This window comes from Schistocerca nitens, chromosome 4 (genome assembly GCF_023898315.1).
Source record: "Schistocerca nitens isolate TAMUIC-IGC-003100 chromosome 4, iqSchNite1.1, whole genome shotgun sequence".
Classification (NCBI taxonomy): Eukaryota; Metazoa; Arthropoda; class Insecta; order Orthoptera; family Acrididae; genus Schistocerca; species Schistocerca nitens.
Genome location: NC_064617.1, coordinates 463,464,006 through 463,486,160, shown reverse-complemented (window position 1 = coordinate 463,486,160; position 22,155 = coordinate 463,464,006).

Sequence of the window (22,155 nt, the reverse complement as noted above, 5' to 3'; positions counted from 1 at the left end):
AAAAAGAAGAAGGTAATAAGCTACCCTAACCTTCCGTCCGCCATCCGACCAGTAGGACATGGTGTAGATTTGCCGGTTCCTGAACTACCAGATGATTTAAATTCTAATCCAACAGATGTACTTTCTGATGTACAGTCTGATTTACATGAACCAGATGATGATGAAATCCATTGTAATACTGCAATTCTAGAGCCCAAACTGTATACTCAGACCGAGCTTAACGATTTGGTTAGGGCTCTGGGCGTAACGAAAGAAAAAGCTGAATTGTTTGGCGGTACATTAAAAGAAAAGAACTTATTGGCAGTAGGAACCAGCATATACATGTGCAGAAAGAGAGAGCAGCAATTTTCCAAATTTTTTCTACACGAAGGTTATTTAGTGTACTGTTCAGACTTTCCCAGTCTTATGAATGGGACTTCACAAATCGCTTACCTCACAAAAATCTTGGTTACTCGAACTACTGCAATGCAGCGAGCGCCACTACTTCCAGCTAAATAAAAAATTCAAACTATGGAAGGCACTAACTACTGAAAGGGATAGTTAGCAAATGAAAGATTTTAATAGAGAACAAACAATGTATTTACATTAGTATCATCAAAAAATATAATATATATAGCAGTTCATGACATCCAGTCTTACAAATTTCGAAACTCCGCCATTTCTTTCCCCACATCCACCACTGCTGGCGGCTCACCTCCAACTGCGCAACGCTATGCGCTGTTAACAGCCAACAGCCCAACACTACAATGGCCGACAACAATGCAAACTAGCCACAGACTGCACACAGCACAGCCAGTGATTTTCATACAGAGCGCTACGTAACGTTGCCAATAAGAAAACATAAATAGCCTACTTACATAGCCCCCATGCTCCCCACAAAAAAGTTTACAAATTGTTTTGGGCAGTGGCCAATAATGATTTGATAAAATTTTTCATAATTACAATAACAAAGAAATCAAATGCACACACTTATTGATACAATGTTGGTCAAAAGCTAAAATTTTCTCACAGTCCATAAAGACAGTCCTGATCATTGATCACAGTAAAATTACAGTGTTTTTCTCAAAGTCTGAGCAGTAAAAGAAAATGCACACGTAAGTAGTGGATTTCGATGTAGTCTTGAAGTAGTGTTGTCCTTCCAACAGAAAGATAATGCTGACTCTTAACATGCAGACAGGTAATGGTCCACAAAAGAGCAAACCCACAGCACACTCAGTCGAAGTATTGAAGAATACTGGTAAGTAGGTCATCATAGAGCAGACCCACTGTAGTCCTGGTAGAGATTGTGGTATTGGTGGGCAACCAGAGGTGCAGACCCACTGCAGTCCTTGTAGAAATAATGGTACTGGTGAGTCAGCAAAGGTGTAGACCCACTGTAGTCCTTGTAGAAATAATGGTATTGGTGGGCCATCAAAGATGAGACCCACTGTAGTCCTTGTAGAGATGACCAGCAGCCATCTGTTGTGACTGTGCAGGTGCACAATCACCATTGAAGAGTCTTGCGGAGAATATAGCAAGTCCATAAACCACCACTTGTGCACTCATTTTTTGAAATGTCCCTAGAACCAGCAATGCTGTTATCCAGTCCCTTGCAGAATTATTAACACACATGCAAACACGAACAGTCCCTACTTCTCACATATTGTCCATATACTATGACCAACAGAAACGTGTGCAGTGAAATGGAACTTACAAGTTAATAATATGATGAACTGGTGTCAATTACAATTTTATAACTTAAGAATACAATTACAAAGGTACAAAATATATCATTAAAAACATAATAATACAGATAACATTTGTAGTAATACAGGCTTTACAAAAGAATCGAAATATACATATACATCAGTGTTACAGGAATTATGAAATAAGTAAATATATAAAATAATGAGAATAGTTTTCGAAACATTAATTTCACACATGAGCATTGAAACAGAACAGAATTAATAATGTCTAAACATATTTACGAAGAAAATAACATAGTATCAGAAAAATTCTACAACATAACTCTTATTAGCTAAACACATTAAGACAGGAAAAACACAAATTCACATAGTGTAATAACACAAAAATACAGGACAGGGTTTGTTTTCAGTGTGACATTTGGTACTGCAGTCCACCCCAAAACTTCATTCCATATATCTTTCCTCTTATTTCAACATTTGTTTCCACCAAAAAAATTCTGTCTAAGCATGCTTTCTGTATTTATATGTTCACACATTTCTTACCTCATTATTTATTTACCATTATCTTAGCTCATCATTTATTGCCAAGAAAATCCTACATATATCTGTTGTCCCTAAACCCTACTTTTTTTGTTCATATCCTCTTTCAAAATTCGTTTTTTGGCCACACCATTTTCTTATAGCTTCTCAATGCATTTCTTCCAATTCATCATAGTTAGATTCTTATATAGTCTACCCCCTCTTAAGCTAACTTAAATCTACTGAGTTCAGATGCTAAACTAAGGGACGAGGCAATGCAGCAGCATAAAACAATTAATACAATCAGCAATGAAAAAAATGGAAATTGTCAAAACAAGCTGCAGTAAATCTAAATTACCAAGCAATGCAACATTACAACTAATATGAGCCAATGTGCAGCAACAAGAAAAATAAATCAGTAGTAAAACTAGCTTAACAGAGTAATACAAAATGAAATTTAGTAGCACTATACCTGGCAAACAGCAGCAGCAAATGCAATAACTTACATCTAAACATGACAAAGCTCAATCAGAAAAAATATTACACTAAAGATGGCCATGTCTAATACCTATGTCACATCTTAATACTAGAGTGATGCATCACGATAAGGTACTGTAGCAGACAAGTTACCAAATCGTTTAAAAAATTATTTATACAGTTACTGTGAAGGGAAATGTCTATTTGTGCTCTCTTTTCTAAGAAAGTACATCATAAATGTATTCTTTCCTGGGTCTGTAGACAGAAAATAGTGATATTAGTACAAATTTTATAATAACCAATGCTGCAGTGCAGCTAGAAACTAGATATTAAACGAAATGAGCAAATATATATAGCCTATATAGAGCAATGCATGAAACGTCATTCACTAGGCAAATGGCGTCTCCAAAGGCAAAAGAATCTCTCAACTAGAAAGACAATAAATGTAAAATGTTTCTTATGATTTCATTAGGCATTTCAGTAAATATCATAAATTAAGAGCTCCACAATGTAATCTTATGTTTTCAAGTTTGAGTGTGTCGTATTTGCGATGCTTTCTACAAAGAAATGTCAATAGCAAGGATAATGGCCTCCCTTTTTTTTTACCTGTGCCTCTGAAAAGGCACACACTGATGGCTTTTTCTCCAGGCGTCTGACACAGCTGGCCGCTCAAGACGCATTATGTCAAGGTCACTTGGCTTTCTTACCGAAATATTTACGACACCTGTTTGCACTACTGTGACAGTCTCATATAAAAATTTCACAGTTCAAGAATTTGCGTTGCAAATCTGTAGAAACAAAATCCTATAAATATAACAGAGTCCAAAAAATATTCATCGGCATTGTGATACATTCACGCATTTAGACACATTTCATAACTCTTAAAGTACGATTCTTGATTTCCAACATACTTTTTCACAAGTTAGAGTCCCTAATCACTACTCATTATTCCTTACCTTATTACACATATACATATTCGTCGACACTTCTTCAATATTTCATCATAATAAATACAGATTCCTCATATAGCATCAGCTTATTGATCATAAACATAACGCAACAGCATAATACACATCGTCATCATAACATCATAAGACCTCAGTCAAATCTCAAAAACATCGTAGCTTTCTGCAATAATGTCAAAACCTAAAAAAAAATTATCTGCTCATTTAAATAGTGTCATCTACCTCAAACGTACTTTAAAAATCATGATCCCATACTAAATACATCATTCAAAGCCCTCATAGTATCACAATGGTTCTGAAAAAAAACATGAAGAGTTCACAAAGTACAGACGAAATACAATTTCATAAGTGTGAAGTTATCCAACTGTGTAATTACGTAAACATGTGTCACTGATGTAGTAAAAGAAATGTTTATCTCTCAGTTAAATGATCAGATAGCTGTGTAATTCTGTCTTAGAGACATATGGTACCGATGTGTAAAGTTGTATAAGCAAATACAATATTAGCTAGGGCTCCTTGTGCTTGCCACACACATGGTACACAAAGTAAGCGTGTACCCCCCCTGAGGATTAATGTAATTATATCCTCAGGTGTTACAGATTACAGCAATGGAATGAAATGTATCACGGAAAACCGTTGTAATTCAAAAATCTTGAAAAATAAATGGTTCAAGTACAAAATTAATCACTCAAATGCGTGTCCAGTAGCGCTAAATGTGCGTCTTGTTGTAAGATAATTCTGTGGAAGTGTCGTAGTTATCGTCCTCTGTAAGCAAAGTTCTGCTGAAGTCAATGTACTTACCTCATGACAAACAAAAGTGAAATGCTTTGCATATAGATATCGTAGTTATTACGTACATTACCGTGATCAAGAAAGTACCATACTGTAACGTATTGTTGTGCTACAAAAAAGGCTGTCACATTGTAGCTATACCACAAAAGTTACTACTAAAACATGTTTTACTTTCCAGAATAATTCAGAAAAACTGTGCAGATATGAAACAGAAACACTGCAAAAGCAACATTGTAAATTGTCACTCATTAGTAGCGTCGTGATAAAATCGTGTACCTGTCACATAAACTAACCACTGTGTCATCTGGTATCTCACAGAAAGTACTTTAAATCCAGAATGTATTTTCAAGTAAACCAAAATGTTGCATTAAAATCTCATTAGCAGTACTGGTAAATGTTCTAAGTATGTGAGCCTTATAGACGTTATGTAATCGTGCAACTAACAAGCAAGAATGTACACACACAATAACACTGTGTCGTCTGTTCACAACAACAATGCAATCATAATTTCTGTTTAAATAAGTTCTCTTGGTTCATGACTGGATATTTAACTTCAAACATTGTTGCATGTTAACAGATTCTAAGTCTGACAAAGCATACTAGCAATGTAAAGTGAAAAGTTATATGGCAAAGACAAAGTTAAAAAGCAGATTATCTTTCAATAAACGGTTTTACATGTGAAATGTGGTGTAAACCTTTACTCTTCCTAGTACGCAGAGGTTCAACTTGAACGGAATTATCATGCGGTATACGTCAGTGAGGAATGCTAAAATTTTTCTCAAGGTTAGCGTCTATGTTATTTTTCTCTGAGCAAGCCGGCGCACGCGGCTGCCTGCGGTGCGAGTCATTGTCTGTTCCTTTGTTGGCGCGCGTCGTTATTGGGATTAGGAGACTTAACTTCTACAAATTCACCTTGACGAGAAGGCCCTGCCCTGTTTGAATTTCGCCAGTTCTGATGGAATGCAGATCTGTCGTTTTGTCGGTAGTTTACATAGTTTCTTGTTTGTCAGTCATGTGGTGGAGAATTTCTCCCAGAATAGTAATTGCGTGGTGGACCGTTGCATCTGAAGTTATTCTGTCTCCCTTGATAATAATTATTTTGGTTCCCATATTGTCTGTTTCTATGGTTGTCTCTGTCACATTTATTACTATGGAAAAGCGATCTTTCTCTGTAACTATGATTCTGCCAACGGTTGTCATACGGATGGTGTCTGTTTTGGTCACGATTTGTGTTGTGAGAATAGCCTTGTCGTGTCCAGTTATTATTTCTTTCTTCGCGGAATTGTGACGGATGTGACCTGTAATTGGTGTGTTCCGCGATTTCCGCGATTGTCAGTGTCAATTTCCAGTTCTTGTAACAGTCTCTGAAAAGCTTCAATGTAGTCTTTGTAACGTCCTGCTAAAATAATATGTCGTAAATGTTCAGGCAATTTGATTAAGCAAATGCGGATGAGTTCTGAAGGGCTGTATGGGTTTGAAAGATATTGATTCTTATGCATCATGTCTTCAAAATATGTGACAATACTGGAAAATTCAGATTGTTCAAAGCGTTTCATCATCATGATGCTATGTTTTACTCGGTCTTGTGTAGCTTGAGACCAATATGCTGAGAGGAAGGCATGATAAAATTCTCCTTCACTGTGACAATCGTGAATGACTGATCACATTCTTACAGCTGGTTCATTCTCTAAATAGCCACACATAAATTCTAATCTCTGCTCTAATGACCAGTTGGGAGGAAAACAATGAGAGAATTGATGAAGCCATACTTGTGGATGAATGTCGTTGTCAGAATTCTTAAATGTTTTGAATTTATATGTAATAATGAACAGCTTGTAGTCAAAATCATCGTGTCGACGAGTAGCATATCGGTCATTGTTACGTCGTGTCGGCGCTTCCATCTCAAAATTCGGTGCACTTTGCCAATTTCTTTCATAATTTCCGAAATGCCCTGTGTCATTATTTTGTGGTTTTTCAGTATTTCTATGTCCCTCTTCCCGTATTGGAGCGCGAGTGTCCTCTGAAATACGTAATTCTTGTATTACCTGTGTCAGCTGACCTTGTACTTCCCGGATTTCTCTTTGGTGTTGCGTATTAATTTGATTCAGATTTTGTTTCAATTTCCTAATTTGTTCGCACTCTTCTGTGCCATTAAAGACTACCGGTTTTGTGTCATTCAGATTATCATCTACCTTCTTAGATAAATTATTTAGCTGATCCGAAAGTTCAACTACTTTCTCTGATAATGAACTAATTTCCTCCATGTGTCTTTCTGAACCAATTTTCAGAGTATCTACTGTGTCCTTTAAGTTTTCTTTAGTTTTTGCAAGTTGCATAACCGAATCGGTAGATGCAACTGAGTCAATTTTATCTTGCAAGGTCTCATGATTTTGATGAACAATAGTTTGCAGTTCTTTTATGGCTGCTTCGTGATTCTGTAATGCATTTTCATGCCGCGAAAAAATAGCTTGAAAATGCTCACAAATCTGTGTTTTTACGCCATTACAGACTTTTTGACATTTTGATTCAATGTTATGTAACTCAGTAGTTGAATCTTCACGTGCTTGTTCAAGTGTGGTGTCTAACTTTTGAAGCTTTTGCTGTGTTTTTCTCTGATTTTGTTCCATTGTGTCTAACTTATGAAGATTTTGTTCCATTGTGTCTAACTTTTGAAGCTTTTGTGCCATTTGTTGCATTAATTGTAATAACAATGCACTGGTGTCTGAAACATGTTCCTCAGTGCTATTCGGCAATGCATTTGAACTGGCAATATTCGCAGTTTGAAAAGCAGAAAATGTGTCTTGACTTATTTGAGAAAACGGTGTGGACGCAAAACCTGAATCTACAGTATTTGCAAGATTGTGTCCTGTCATTTCGGATTCCTGAGGCGAGCTGTTGCTGACCGATCGATCGATAATACTTCCCTGTTCACTATTTGTTTCACTGTCTATGCCATTGTTTGCCGCCCGCTCCACTTCCCTATGCACAATTACCAAATTACTATGTTGAACATTAGTTAATTCATTACACGGTGGCGCTAACACACGGCTTTCGTCTTCATTGTCATTTCTCTGTTTACTTTGGAGCCTAGAATTACGTTTTTCACACGCCATTATTGTCACAATATTTCACACGACAGCACAGAAAAGCACAATTTGAAGAGCAAAATAACAAAACACATTAACATAGCATTGAAAATAGTATCTAGTTAATAGCAAGCGCAGCTGCGAAATACTTGGTGCAAATCTAGATGCATGCCACAACTGTGTACAACAATGAAAAACTACAACTACAAAGGAAATTCTCTCTATAATTACGCGCTAGCAATAAACAAAACTACACTAATTACACAAACTACAAGAAATAATCAGAAGATTCCAGTGAGGTATCCTCGGCTAAGGGTCGACATATGAAACGTCCCCTTTGAAGAATTATACATGACTGTGCTTAAACTGACACACAATATTTTTAGCGCAACGCAATCTGACTTTCAAAAATCCCTACAAAAGAATGGCCCTGACTAACATTAACCTATACGTTTCACAAATCGCTTACCTCACAAAAATCTTGGTTACTCGACCTACTGCAATACAGCGAAAGCCACTACTGCCAGCTAAATAAAAGATTCAAACTACGGAAGGCACTAATTACTGATAGGCATAGTTAGCAAATGAAAGATTTTAATAGAGAACAAACAATGTATTTACCTCAATATCATCAAAAGTCATAACATATATAGCAGTTCATGACATCCAGTCTTACAAATTTCGAAACTCCGCCATTTCTTTCCCCACATCCACCACTGTTGACGGCTCACCTCCAACTGCGCAACGCTATGCGCTGTTAACAGTTAACAGCCCAACATTACAATGACCGACAACAATGCAAACTAGCCACAGACTGCACACAGCACAGCCAGTGATTTTCATACAGAGCGCTACGTAACGTTGCCAATAAGAAAAAACATAAACATCCTACTTACAAAGTGATGGAAAAACGGCACCAAGGCCGCTGGAAGACCAACATGGTGGGGAACTACTGTTGGTCACTTCACCGAGAAGTTCAGCAAGTGCCTCATCGTAGAAAAAGCTACACAAGAGGCTTCAAAGAAAAAAGAGAAAGACAAGTGGCATCTCTATTAACATATATCATTGTTTTCAGTATCTTATTGTAAATACAAACCATGCTCATGTTGTAACAAAGCGTTTCGTCAATTTCCCAATTTACCGTAAAGCATAGGATTTTTATACTACATAGAAAAAAGCATATTGCTCGAAAGCTACGGGTGACACAAAAAAACTAAGGATAGATTTGGATTCAGCTCATAACAATCTATAATGATCAGCTATTAAAGTAGAAATAGTTTTTCAAAAAAAACTTTTTCGTTGTCCTGTGTTATTAATTTCCCACATTTCAAATTTGAGATGGCTTATCTCACGCTTAAGTTAACCCGTGATCATGTAATGTGCTCCCAAATGCTGTCGGGCGCCGGCAGATCGATAATCGCAGCAAGTGCGATGTAGTTGGGTACATACACCGTGCATTTATTGCGTGACCCAAACACTTCAATTCCTCCTGGAAAAGAAACGCTTTCCCTTTTTGCAGCTTAAGGTAACTGCAAAAAACTTGAAACAAACTGTCTAAATTTACTAAATGTTCCGCGGCCGCACGATCTGTGACGACAATATTGTCTGGATAAACAGTAAAAGTAGGGACTTCCGCTGTTAACTGTGTAACCTCACCACCGTGTTGGTTCCTGCATTAAGTGTATCCCAACTTCACCTCCCACTCCATGAATGTCTAGGTACAACTAAAGCTTACACTCGTATGCTAACCTTTGAGAAAAAAGAACCCAATTTTAACTGAACTGTAACTGATCTGAGTGCAACTTTACTTTATATTAAATGCGCAACGGCAGTAAAAAACAGTTATCTGCTCCTAATCAAAATTTCCACTCACCTCGGGTCTTCACATCATTGTTGCAGGTTTCTCGAAAGCATAACAGCAAACCACACGTTACCATCCACTAGAAACGTGGGTGCACTCAGTGACTGTGATCTGATTGATAAATGGTAGAGCACAGCAATCAGTCGTCGTTTTCGCAGGTTTTACTTGGCCAAACCATATTTCGACTAGTGTCTAGCCGTTATCAATGCACAATTTCATAGTCTCAGTGCATGATAGTTCCCCGTTGCTGGGGCGTCTGTCACAGTACTTTCAGTATTCAGTACTGAAAGAAATGTGACAAACGCTCAAACAATAGGGAACTGACATGCATTGAGACTACGAAATAATTCGTTGATAAGACTAGGCACTAGCCGAAATCTGGAATTGCCAAATAAAACGTGCAAAAAAGGACGACTGATTGCTGTGCTCTGTCGTTAATAAATATAGCAGCAAATAGCGAGCAGGCAGCGGGTTTGCTACATTTCAATTTCCCAATATGTATTCAAACTGTTGCATGTGGTAATGCATAATGATAAACAGTGGGTTAGGGAGAGTAATCATTCCTAAGAAATGATACACCAAGACAACGATTTTAGAATGAAATATCTATTCAAATGGACTGAGTAATACTTCGCGTGATTTTTACACATAACAAAGTGAACAAAGATTTCAAAAGGGTACAATGGTACCAGATAATTTCTATAAAAATCAAACAGCTTAATCAATTAATATCTTAGTCCATGATTCAGGGAAGTGCGATGGTCTTTCCCTGATGTCTGAGCAAGTAAATTAGCTGACAATAACCATTCCGACAAATTAGGTGAGCGGTGCTGTAGTCTTACCTCAAAGTTCTTTTCTTCAAACACAGTTACATTATTTAAAATTTAAATTCCTTTCACCTTTCAGCTACACATGATACTCATGCTTCCCGTCCTTTCTTCATCCAACAGATAACATCACAAGTCAACACAGCACTAGTAAACACGTGCATCACCTACCACACTTCAACGAAGAATGTATCAGACTGCAGAGGTAAAGACTGTGCGACGACAAGTCCATAGATTGTTTACAGTAACATAACTTGCTGTCTATCTAACGTGCACATCCATAGCAGAAAAAAATCAAAAAGACATGACCACCTTACATACCCTCCACCTTCCCCCAGCAGAAAATTGTGCAAGGGTCATTTGAAATAGGAATGGGACGAGCACGAAATTCTAAACATTATGGATAGGAACATACAAAACATGTTACAAATGCAAAGAGAAAAATGGTTTTACAAGAATATGAATTAAAGAAATATAAGTACCAGTTGATATGAAATTCAAGAATATGTGAATCGTTAATCAACAGAATCCACCATTGGTTCAATTTTTCTTGAAGTCTATGAGAACGATTTGCACATGGCTCTTCTGAAAGAATTGCTCGTTGACAGTGTTTCCGTAACACACAGGGAGTAGGTCAGAGTGTCTATATAACACTAGGTCTACAGTTCTGAAGCACAGTCACATATGACAGTGTTAAAGTCCACAATTAAAGCTGGTGGAAGGATGTCCTTGTGACAAACGATCAAACTTTCCTTAGCTCGTAGCATTGGTGTCACTGTTGTGGAAAGTTATGTGGAAGCAGACTCAGTAAGACTAAGCACAGTTCTCAGCTGACAACCCCACTCATTGACAACAGGCAAAGTGTCGTTGTATCTACTTGTAGCAAACTGCAGATCCATTGATAACTCCACAACCATTTTGTAGTTTCGAAAAGTTCCTTACGAAAGTCAATTGTAGCCTGTATCAGTGAAGTATGCCAACATGTGACACACACTATTTCAGTATATAATCAGTAGCCATATTTCTTCTGCCTTGCCAAGTCTGTATCATTTGTGGTGAATTTACATTTCGTTACATTTTCAATATTCAATTACCTATATTAAGACAACAGTACCAAGATTTTACAACGTTGTATATAAGGAATGCACATGTAGGTAATGGTAACACCAGGATTCTATGTCTGTATAAAAAACCAAGAAAAAAGTAGCATCATTATTTTACAGTAATGAATTACAGAAACATTAAATGAATCATTTGTAACACTGTACAGTAATTGGCATGATAAGATCTACAGAAAATTCTGAATCTACTGGAATAAGTATGTATGCATAAAATCGGTAAATATTCACAAACGCATAGGGACTAATGTAGAAAGAGACACGTAAGGTTAGTGATCACACGCTAGAAATAAACACATAAGGATAGTGGTCACACACAATGATAAGGAGATCACAAGTATATAATTAGGAAAAACATATATTAGGGAGTAACCAAGGTTCACATAGAAGAATACTTTATGCAGTCAGTCAAACGTCAGTCTATGACCATACTTAATGTGGTCGTTATTTAGCATCTTTCATCCCTCACTTCGAGCACCTTTAATCCTTTTCACTATAATTTCATAAGACTTTCAACCAATATCACTTTTCTTCTTTTTGTCACATGCGTCATACATTCTCATAAGTTCGTATTAATCAGCTCCATTGCCCTACCTTACGATCTATCATTTTTGCCCCACCTAGCCATTTCTCATCTTTGTCCTACCTAATCATTTTCCCATTTTTCCCTACGTAATCATGTCTCATATTTCATTTTTCCAACCGTTTCTTTGCTCTTTCTTACATTTTTCTTCTTGTTTCCTCTTTACATATCTTTAATTATTTCTTACACATCTTAAATGACTTGTGAGACCTCTCTACACTACTACACTTAACATAATTAGTATACAAATGGTGCCACATCCTACAGTAACAATTTATACAGCGAATAAACATTAAGAAGTAACTTATTAAATGACGTAAGTGTAAAAGGAAAATAGAACAGGAAAATTTCTCAAGTTATAGCAATGCAAGTTATTACGTTACTTCATATGTAAATAGGAGAAAAGAGTCTGCAGAGTCAGACATGTTAGTAGAAAAATATGTACAAAAGAATCTTATCCTATGTAGTGGCAAAAAAATTAAAGCCGAAGAGTAAAAAATCATCACGTGAAGCTGAAAAGTAAGAAAAACTTAACCACTAGTGTCCCACATACTTCCTGTACCTCTTACCTTGTATTAGGTTTATTGTCTATCCATGTCACAATCGAGTGTCATGAGTTGCATCTTCACTTCGTAAGAATGTAAAATTTCCCAAACGCCAATACTATTATGACATCGTTTCATAGAAATGTAAAGTTAATCTGTTAGACAAAGAAACGCAGATCAGTTCTACAGAACTCAGTAGATGTTAAATTTTGAGTGCATAAAGCTACATATAAATCAGAAAAAAACAGTCTCATTCATCAGCAGACAAGAAAATAACGCTATTACAAAGATAAATAACAAAAAAATTCAATGAAGAGAGTGTCACAGTACAGAGTAGCAACAATCAATGCTGAACCGTATCTTCGCAAAAATATTTTTCGTGCACAAATGGGGACAAAAATATACACTTCTCGAATTATGTAACGTATACCTTACCACGCTGTGTTTATCCGATGAGAAATAACAGTATACATTTAGTAAAAATGTTGAATAATTTGCTCCACGTAATTATAAACTCCACATAAAAAAACAATGTTGTCTTTAGTCACGTTCTCTTCATTCCCAATGGTCATCGAGACACAGCTTTTCGAAAACTTACCTTTCAGGCTTATAAACATGAAAAGGATCCATATGGTATAAAATTGACTATAACAAGAAACAGGGTTCGTGATAAATTTCTCACCTCAAAATACGTATTACTCTTCTTTCCAGACAACACAATTACCATCCTAACAGTCCGTATATCTCATCAGTAGTGGTAGAAATTGTTAAATGTCTCTGTATTATGATCACTGCGTACAGTCAAAAATATTTCTCAAGTAAACAACACATTGCTGATAACCTATGTAAACTCTCAGAACTGGTTTAAAAAAAGTAGTGTCGAATTTCATTTTATCAGAAATTATCTATTCTTATTCGTATTCTAGACATTTCGGAGTTTGTTGCAATTTGTAGGAGTCTGTTTGGCGTACGCATCGTAGCAGCAAACTGCTCTGTTCTACGAATCCTTCATACAGGGCGTTTCAAGAAGAATATACGTATTACAAAGTATTTTGTCCAAACTATCGATGGCTGCGCCTCGGCTCGGCTGTTGGAGAAACGAATACATAGTCTAGTTGATTTCAATAGCCGCTAGATGTTAGTTGTCTTCTGTTTTGCTTGGTAAGCATCATATACGTAAAATGGCTACTCCACAGCAGAAATCATTTTGTGTGCTCTATTTGCGAAGTGCAGTTTCGTGATTACAGTGCAAAGACGTTTCAGATTGAGGTACCAAATTGATCCTCCGAATGGGTGGAACATTCGCAGATGGTATCGACACTTTCTATATACAGGATGTGTATATAAAGGAAGAGTTGTGGCCGCCCTCGTGTTTCTGAATAACCTGTTGAATGAATTCAAACTGCTTTCCAACGTATTCCTTCAAAATCAACTCGTCATGCCAGTCGGGAGCTACAACTGCCTCCAACACAAATTTGGCGTGGTTTGAGACGTCGGTTGTTATGAAGCCGTACAAGTTACAGCTGTTACAAGCTCTGCGTCCTGATGACAAACGCAAACGTGTGGCTTTTTGCAACGAGATTTTTGATGCTATTGACAATGATAACAAATGGTTCAAATGGCTCTGAGCACTATGGGACTTAACATCTATGGTCATCAGTCCAATGATAACACTTTCGCACACCGCACCGTGTTCAGTGGCGAAGCGACTTTCCATGTTAGTGGTCACGTAAACTATATTCGAATTTGGGACCTACAGAGCCCACATGCAGCCACTGGACATCTACGAGATTCGCCTAAAGTCAATGTGTTTTGTGTGATTTCCCGATCATCTGTTTACGGCACATTCTTCTTTGATGGAAACACGGCTAACTGTCAGCAGTATCTCGCTATGTTACAAAACTGGTTGTTTCCGAGGCTGCACGAAGACAACTTCATTTTTCAACAAGACAGGGCACCCCCTCACTGGAGTAGCCAAATGCGTGAATATATGAATGAAACTCTAGCGAAACGTTGGATTGGTCGTCAAGGAGATGGCGACTTAGCATGTCTCAGGTGAGCTCCACGTTCACCGGATTTGACACTCCATGACTTCTTCCTGTGGGGTTTTGTTAAAGGCAACGCTTATCAACAATCACTCCCACAGAACCTGTAAGAGTTGAAGAAACGGTTCAGCACTGCCATAACATCAGTGACGAAGGACATGCGTGCCCAAGTATGGGAGGAATTTAGGCATCAATGTGATATAGTTCGTGTCGCTGATGGAGGACACATTGAACATCTGCATTCTGAACTTGAGAGGCTCGTAAATATGTGTGTCAAGTTTCATATTCGTATTTGTTGAAGTTTAATAAATATATGCATTCGAAATACGTAACGACCTCTAGTTTTTTATGATTACTTTGTTGAGATTTCCTTCTTTCAGCAACCTTTCTGATGTTGCTTAGTGCTATATCTACTACTTCCCTATGTCGTAATTTTTTTGCTGGAAATGATGTTGACGCCGTGATACGATCTTGAGGTAGTTAATTTTTAAGCATAAGTAACGAAGATAACGATGAAGAATCGTGTGGTAACTCACTGAGATTCTCTTGGAATGTGTGAATGTATTTGTCCCGTCTGGTGTTGACAATGACAATATATTGTGCACAGCTTTTTAATTTCTCGCATAATGCGTTCTGGAGGATTGGACTGAGGCCAATAAAGTGAAATAAAAACAGGTCTAATTTTGTGACGTCGTAAAGTGCGTAACCAAATATTTGATGGAAATTATGGATCATTGTTGGAAATGACTTTTTTCAGAGTGACCACCTTCTAGTAGAAAATTATTGACAAAGGCTTTCGAGGCTGTTTTTGGTAGTAGCTTTCCGTAAAGGAGAGAACAAAACGACTTTTGAAATCAGTTCAACAGCTACATAAATGTATGGGAATCCACTGGGTGGTTTGACAAAAGGTCCTAACAGGTCTACTGCAGCCAGCTCTTTTAGTTTACGTGGAATTATAGGGAATAAAGGTGCTCCATGGGTAATGGGTGATGGTTTGGCTTTCTGAATCAATTTGCGTTTTGCTAAAATTTTCTGTTTTCTTTTCTGCGTGTTATGAAAGTGACAAGTGACAATCAGTTTGTGAAAGCATTTTCTCGGACCAAAGCGCAGCTTAGGTGTGTTTACCAGAGGAGCTGATTTACAAAATAATCGGGTATGCACACAATCCAAAGAGAGTCACTGGCTATACAATTTTTGATAAGAATGTTGTTATGTACCAAATAGAACTGCCTTATTGCAGTGTTTGTTTTGTCATTCCATTCCATTTTGTATCATACCAGATAGGATACTTATCTTCTTCGTGTGCTATACCTCGTTGACAAGAGGATATAAAGCTTTTCTCCAAATCATTTCAGAAATGTTCTTGACAAAACCAATAGGAGCACGTGATAAAGTATCCACAACATTTCGAGAACTAGCAATGTGAACAATAGCGAAGCTAAACTCTTGTAAAGACAAAGCCCATCGTTTTAAACGATCATGGTTTACTTCAGATGAAATTAAAAAGTGCAGTGCACGATGATCGGTGTACACCTTAGTATGTTTCCCAAGTAAGAAGGACCGAGGTTTATAAAATGCACAAATAATTGTCAATGTTCCAACTCGGTTATAGAACAATTTCTTTCAGATTTAGACAAGACACGACTGGCAAAGGCTATACTTCACTACACTGTTACACCATTCTCTTCAAATTCTCAGAATAGATAAGCGCAAGCCCAATTTTTGATGAGTCCGTTGAAAAGCAATAATCTCGTGATAAATCAGGATGAGCAAGTTTTGGAGTACTAAGAAGCGCACCTTTCAAACTATGAAACTGTAACTGCGCATGTTCAGCTCAGTACCATACGGTGTTTTTTCCAGTAAGTGAACATAATTTAGGAGTGATAAGAATATTTATATTTAAGAAACAGTGATAAAAATTTGCAAAATCAAGGAAACTTCGAATCTGTCATTTTGTGGTAGGGGTTGGGATTGCCCTAACTGCTTTTATGTGTTTATGTGGATCTGGTTCAGTACTCCCTGACGAAAATATATGCCCAAGAAATTTTCTCTTCTTTGTCCAAACCCTGATTTTTCTATGCTTACAGTGATTCCTGAATCATCAAAAATTTGCTATAAGCCCCTCATAATACGATTACGTTATGACCAAGATTTTTTTGCTATAAGTGTATCGTTATCATTGGATGTTACGAGTCTTTTCAAGTACTCAGGTAAAATAGTGTTCAAACTTGGAACAAATACAGCTGACGAGATATTGAGGCGAATAGGTAATTTACGAAACTGGTAGCATACACCAAAACATCTACAATCTGGGTCTAACTCTGTTTTTCTAAAACTTACGTGGAGGTCTACAGAAGAAAAAACTTTCACACCACAGAAATACTAAAAGATTTTTTCTAATATTTCTGACCTGTCTGTTTCTGTTGAATCCGCTTACAATCCAATACATGTGTAATACACCCATGTACCTTCAGCACAATATGTAATGGATTATTATATAAAATGACTGCAGGTTCTATGATTTCCTGTTCTATCATGGACTGAATTTCTAACTTCACTTTTTTCTGTAGCAAAATGGAATGATATACGCATTAACGCAAGTTTATTGTCTTCTTTGACCTGGAATTTATACAGTAAACCCTTAATAGGTCCTGCACGAAGTGAAAACCAATGCAATGTGTGATCTAAATGTCAAGAAGATCCTTTCTGTCAGATTCTGTACATTGCTCTACACTGTCCACCTTTTCCTCCATAAGACTCTGTATATCGATTTCCTGGTTCATTTCATCGTAAACGGTATGTGCACAAGGAGTGTCATTACGAAAGTACTCGGATGGAATTTGCAATGCATTAATTGTCAAAATACGTAAACAATTTATTTCTTCTTCTTGTTTCGAGATCCAGTCTTGAAATGTTACTGAAACTGACTCACCTCCCACTTCAGTTCCTACTTGGTGAAACTGAAACTCAGAACAGCTTTATATTTGTTTAGAAAATCCACCCATAATATTATTTCAGATGACTATAGAGGAACAATCTTTAAATTCATCGAAAATTTATAGCTTTGGCACAAAACGGCAAACAGGTTTAATTCTTCATGTCAACACTTTTTCCAAAAAAAAAAGAGCTCCGAGCACTATGGGACTTGACATCTGAGGTCATCAGTCCCCTAGAACTTAGAACTACTTAAACCTAACTAACCTAAGGACATCAAACACATCCATGCCCGAGGAAGGATTCGATTCTGCGACCGTAGCGGTCGCGTGGTTTCAGACTGAAGATACTTTTTCCAGAAATCGTTCTTGTATTTTAATCTTTCGTAAAGATAAAGCCGGAAAATCCGTTGCCATAACATTTGTGGAATGCAGTATCACTGACCATAGAAATAGCGCTACCATAGTCAACGACAGCGGAAAGTGTAGTGTTGTGTGCTGAAAAGTTTATTATTGGATGTACTCCTACTTTTGTTTGTCATTGGTCTCCTACAGCCAAATATCTCTAATTTATTAAAAACTCAAGAAGTTCAAAGTTTCGACAGCGGCGTTTTGTGTGATCCATAGAATGGCTTGCTGCCACGGTCGCCAGTCATTGACTTGTATTGTTTCCTCGTGGATTTGCTGATCTAACTTCACCTAACTCTATATATCGTGCTGGGTTTGCCATTCCAGAATCTTACCACTGTGAATTAAGATGTTGATTACTGTGGTTGTGTTGGTGATGACTGCGTTAGTTGCTATTTGCGTAACGGTTGTTGATCTATGTATTTTGCAAATTCGATCTACCTGAAGTGTGCCCGTAACAATTTGTATGATTATCTGAGTGACGGTATTGTCTGTCACGACTTTAGTTATTACGATGTATGATTTCGCCTCTTGTTATTACCATAGTCCTGTTACGTCTGGTACTTTACTCACAGCCAGAGCTCCTGAAATTGCGTCCGTCACTAAAATGATTATTCAACTGCGAGAATACGGACGATGTCTGTTATCCCGTATATAATTATTTCTGTAGTAATGTTTGCATTGCTTCTGAATCATCTTTACACCTGCCGGTCAAACTGACGTCTCTCAAATGTAACTTTGTTAAATAGATACGAAGTTGTCTACGACGGACTGTATGGGTTTGATAAGTACTGATTTCTGCGTACCATGTCTTCAAAGTATTTTAGTGGGCTCGAGAAGTCAAGACTGTTCAAAGCTTCGTAACATTATAAAGCTATGTTTTAGTCGATCTTGTGTGAGCAGCGACCAGTAGGCTGACAAAAATGCTCGATGCAAATAATTTTCATTATGGCAATCTCTTACTCAGCGCATTCTTGACGCAGGTTCATTTTCCAAATAGTCACAGATAAACTAATTTGTGTTCAAGTGACCAATTTGGTGGTAAAGATTATAGGAACTGCTAAATCCGAGCTTGGAGGTGAATTTCGTTAATGTAATTCCTGAAAACTTTTAATTTACTTTCTGTCATAACTTACTTCTGCGTGAACCAGCATCGGCGATTCATCGTCATATGTGAATGTGTAGTACTGTCTTGTTGAAGTCTCCTAAAAGCTATAAAACTGTATGGTCACCAATGTTGTCTGAATATGAAGTACGTTGCCAAATTCGTCTTTTTCATTGTCGTGGTTAAGTTTTCTTTCAATAGGCTCAACCTTTTCATTCATGATTTTCCTGTAACGCTTATTTTCTCGATTAATTTTCTCTTGGTGTTCATAAAATTTAGTAATGACTGATATTACACCGTGTCTTAAAATTCTACTGGTATTGTGTCATTTGAATATCTATCTGCACTGATTGAAAAAATTGCCATTTGCGTTGCCTGGTCATTTACTTTTCCTTTAATTGTGTTTAACTGTTCTTTTTGTTCTTCAGAACTTAGTGTCAAAGTTTCCACTTGTTCGCTAATTTCTTTTACCGTTGTGTTAAGCTATTCGTTCTGTTCTATTATTTGTGTAACTATTGCACTCGGAACAAAAGTGTTGATTTTAGGTAACAATTCGTCCTTGTCATTACGCTGACATCTCTTCAATTTCTCGTGTCCTGTTTCAAGGTCACGTATTCTAGCTGCAAAACTGTTAAATTTTGATTGACGCTCATTTTTTATTTTTCCCTAATCTCAAACGACAAATTTGGTATTTTAAATTTCATTTCCTTCCGTCATTTTCTGTTCTCTTCCTGTAATTTTCTGTTCTCTTCCTGTGTTTGTTTTATTTGTTCCCTAAGTGATTTACTATTTTCATCGTGGTGTTTTCTATTCTCATCTTGTTTCTCCTTAAGCCACTGATGAATTCGTTCTAGAAAATTTTTCGAATTTGGGCACTGTGCTTTTATATCACTGTTAACTAAATCTGAGGTGTGTTGTGTTCTTTCAAAAGACACTGAAGCAAATCTGATTCTGGTGTGTCTGTTACCAGTTGTTGTAAAGTTTTACGCTACTGTGGCGACTTTAGCACGATTTCGCTAGACTTGGGCGACTTATCGCCGACCAATTCAACTTTAGAAATTACGTGTTCTTACTGATCGTTTGTTCTGTTTCATTATTGTTCGCTAAATTGGTTATTAATTGTGGAATCACGCAATTTCCTGCAATCTCATATAAACTATTGGTATTAGCAAATTGTTCAGATTTTGTAACAAACGTTATTGTCTTGCGCTACGGCGAACTTTCATATTTTTTTCCGTTAATCCAAAAATGATGAAACACTCTTTCTTGAAAAAACGAACTGCTAAAATGATCTAACAAACAAAAACAATACTTCACTACTGTGTACACCAATTGTCAAGAATGACAGAAATCACACAGAACCTGTACTTATAAGCCAACTACTTCCCTAATAATGTAATGGGTAATCTCATACAACACCAAATGTCACAAATTTTAAATGAATTGCTTGTAAAATAAGTGCAATGTCAGTAAAATTATCGCAGTGTTAATTTTGCTTTCAAGAAATCCAACACTATTGGGCCATGTGTTGCCAAAAAAACAACGAAACATCTTGGCAGGAACGTCGATATGTGTTACCTCCCCATTATATTTGTTTCTGCACGAAATGTAGCCCAACTTTACCTCTCACACTAAAAAATTCTAGGTATTCCTTAAACTATGTATTAGCGGTCTGTTATTCAACTTACACTCGTTTGCTAACCGTTGACTAAAACTAATTTGAAGTGAACTACAACTGAAGTGAATGCAACTTGTCTTCGTATCTGGCCGTAATCAAATTTGCCACTTACCTCGCGTCTTGACGACATTGTTGGAGATTTCTCGAAAGCACAACAGCAAGTAGCAAGCAAGCTGTGCCTAAGCTAGATTTCTACTTCTAAATACATACTCAAATTGTTGCATATAGTAACGCATAATGATAAACAATGGTGTGAGCAAGTAGTAGGCAGATGGCGGTATCAGCGAAATTTTGATATAAAATTGATAACAAATTGATATTCAAATTAATTAAATTGACTAACTAGTTACCTCCCCCGACCACACCCACTGCCAACCCTACCCCCAGCTGACATCATTTGTTTCTCTCAGCCTGCATGTGGGTGCTAGTCCCCGACCCCTACTCACCCCTCATCCTGCTCATCCCCAACCTGCTTCCCTTTCCTCCTCGCCCACCTACCCTATTGGTGGAATAACCAATTCTGGCGGGAATTTAGAATTTTGACGGAATTTCGAATTTTTGTGGGTATTTCTTTGTCCGAGGGCTGTGGTGAGGACGCATCCCACCCCCGCACCAGGGAATTGGCGGGAAATCAACAATGGCGCCTCCTCTTCTGGGACTCGCCTGGCCCTTCTGGATGGTAAGCCAATGTGCATGACTTCAGCACATTGAAACTGCCCAGATACAGGAGAGAAAGGTTAGATTAGTGTACTTTACTTACTTTGGTTGGGAAACTGAAGTAGAGATCGGTTCTGGTTACATAATTAATCATACTGAAGGCCCTAATTACACAACTATATGTATAGAGCTACACAAGGACCGCCTAAAATCGCAATACAGCCCAAAATTTGACGCCGCCATACAACAGCTCTTATCCTGCTGGAAAAAAATTTCACACTACCACTCGAAACTAGTGGTAGACACACTCCGACGCTACCCTACACTTAAAAGCTGGGGCGTAGGGTACTATCTTTAGTTTTTATTTTTTGTTGGTGGGAAATATATTCAAGTGACGAGATGCTGTTATTGGACAGAGAGAAGTTTAACAAGTGTATTACCTGTAAGCACACGGCCGACGACTGTATCTATTGCTGTTTGACATCACAGTTCGCTACAGAAGTCTTCTCGATAATCATCCTGCAACCCAGGTAATCGAAGCCGATACGCGCTAGCGCAACTGATCGAAAATGCATCACTGTTCTAAATACACATCTAAATGGCCATGAAAACAAAAACCAGCTCACATAATCAACGGGTCATAATGCAACACATGTACTGTTGTCTGGGAAAAGTCATTGTAATAACACAACTATTGCAAGAACTTTCTCCGGATGATTGCAAAGTTACAGCAGCTACAGCTCTGTTCTCCTTGATGGACACTGAACTTGGAGGTAGTCTTACACTACTTCCCCTTCTACCACCTTCTAGAGCCCGGTTGTATCTTACCGCTGTTAGTAATAAGGAGATCCTTCTGGTGGCATTGAAAGAC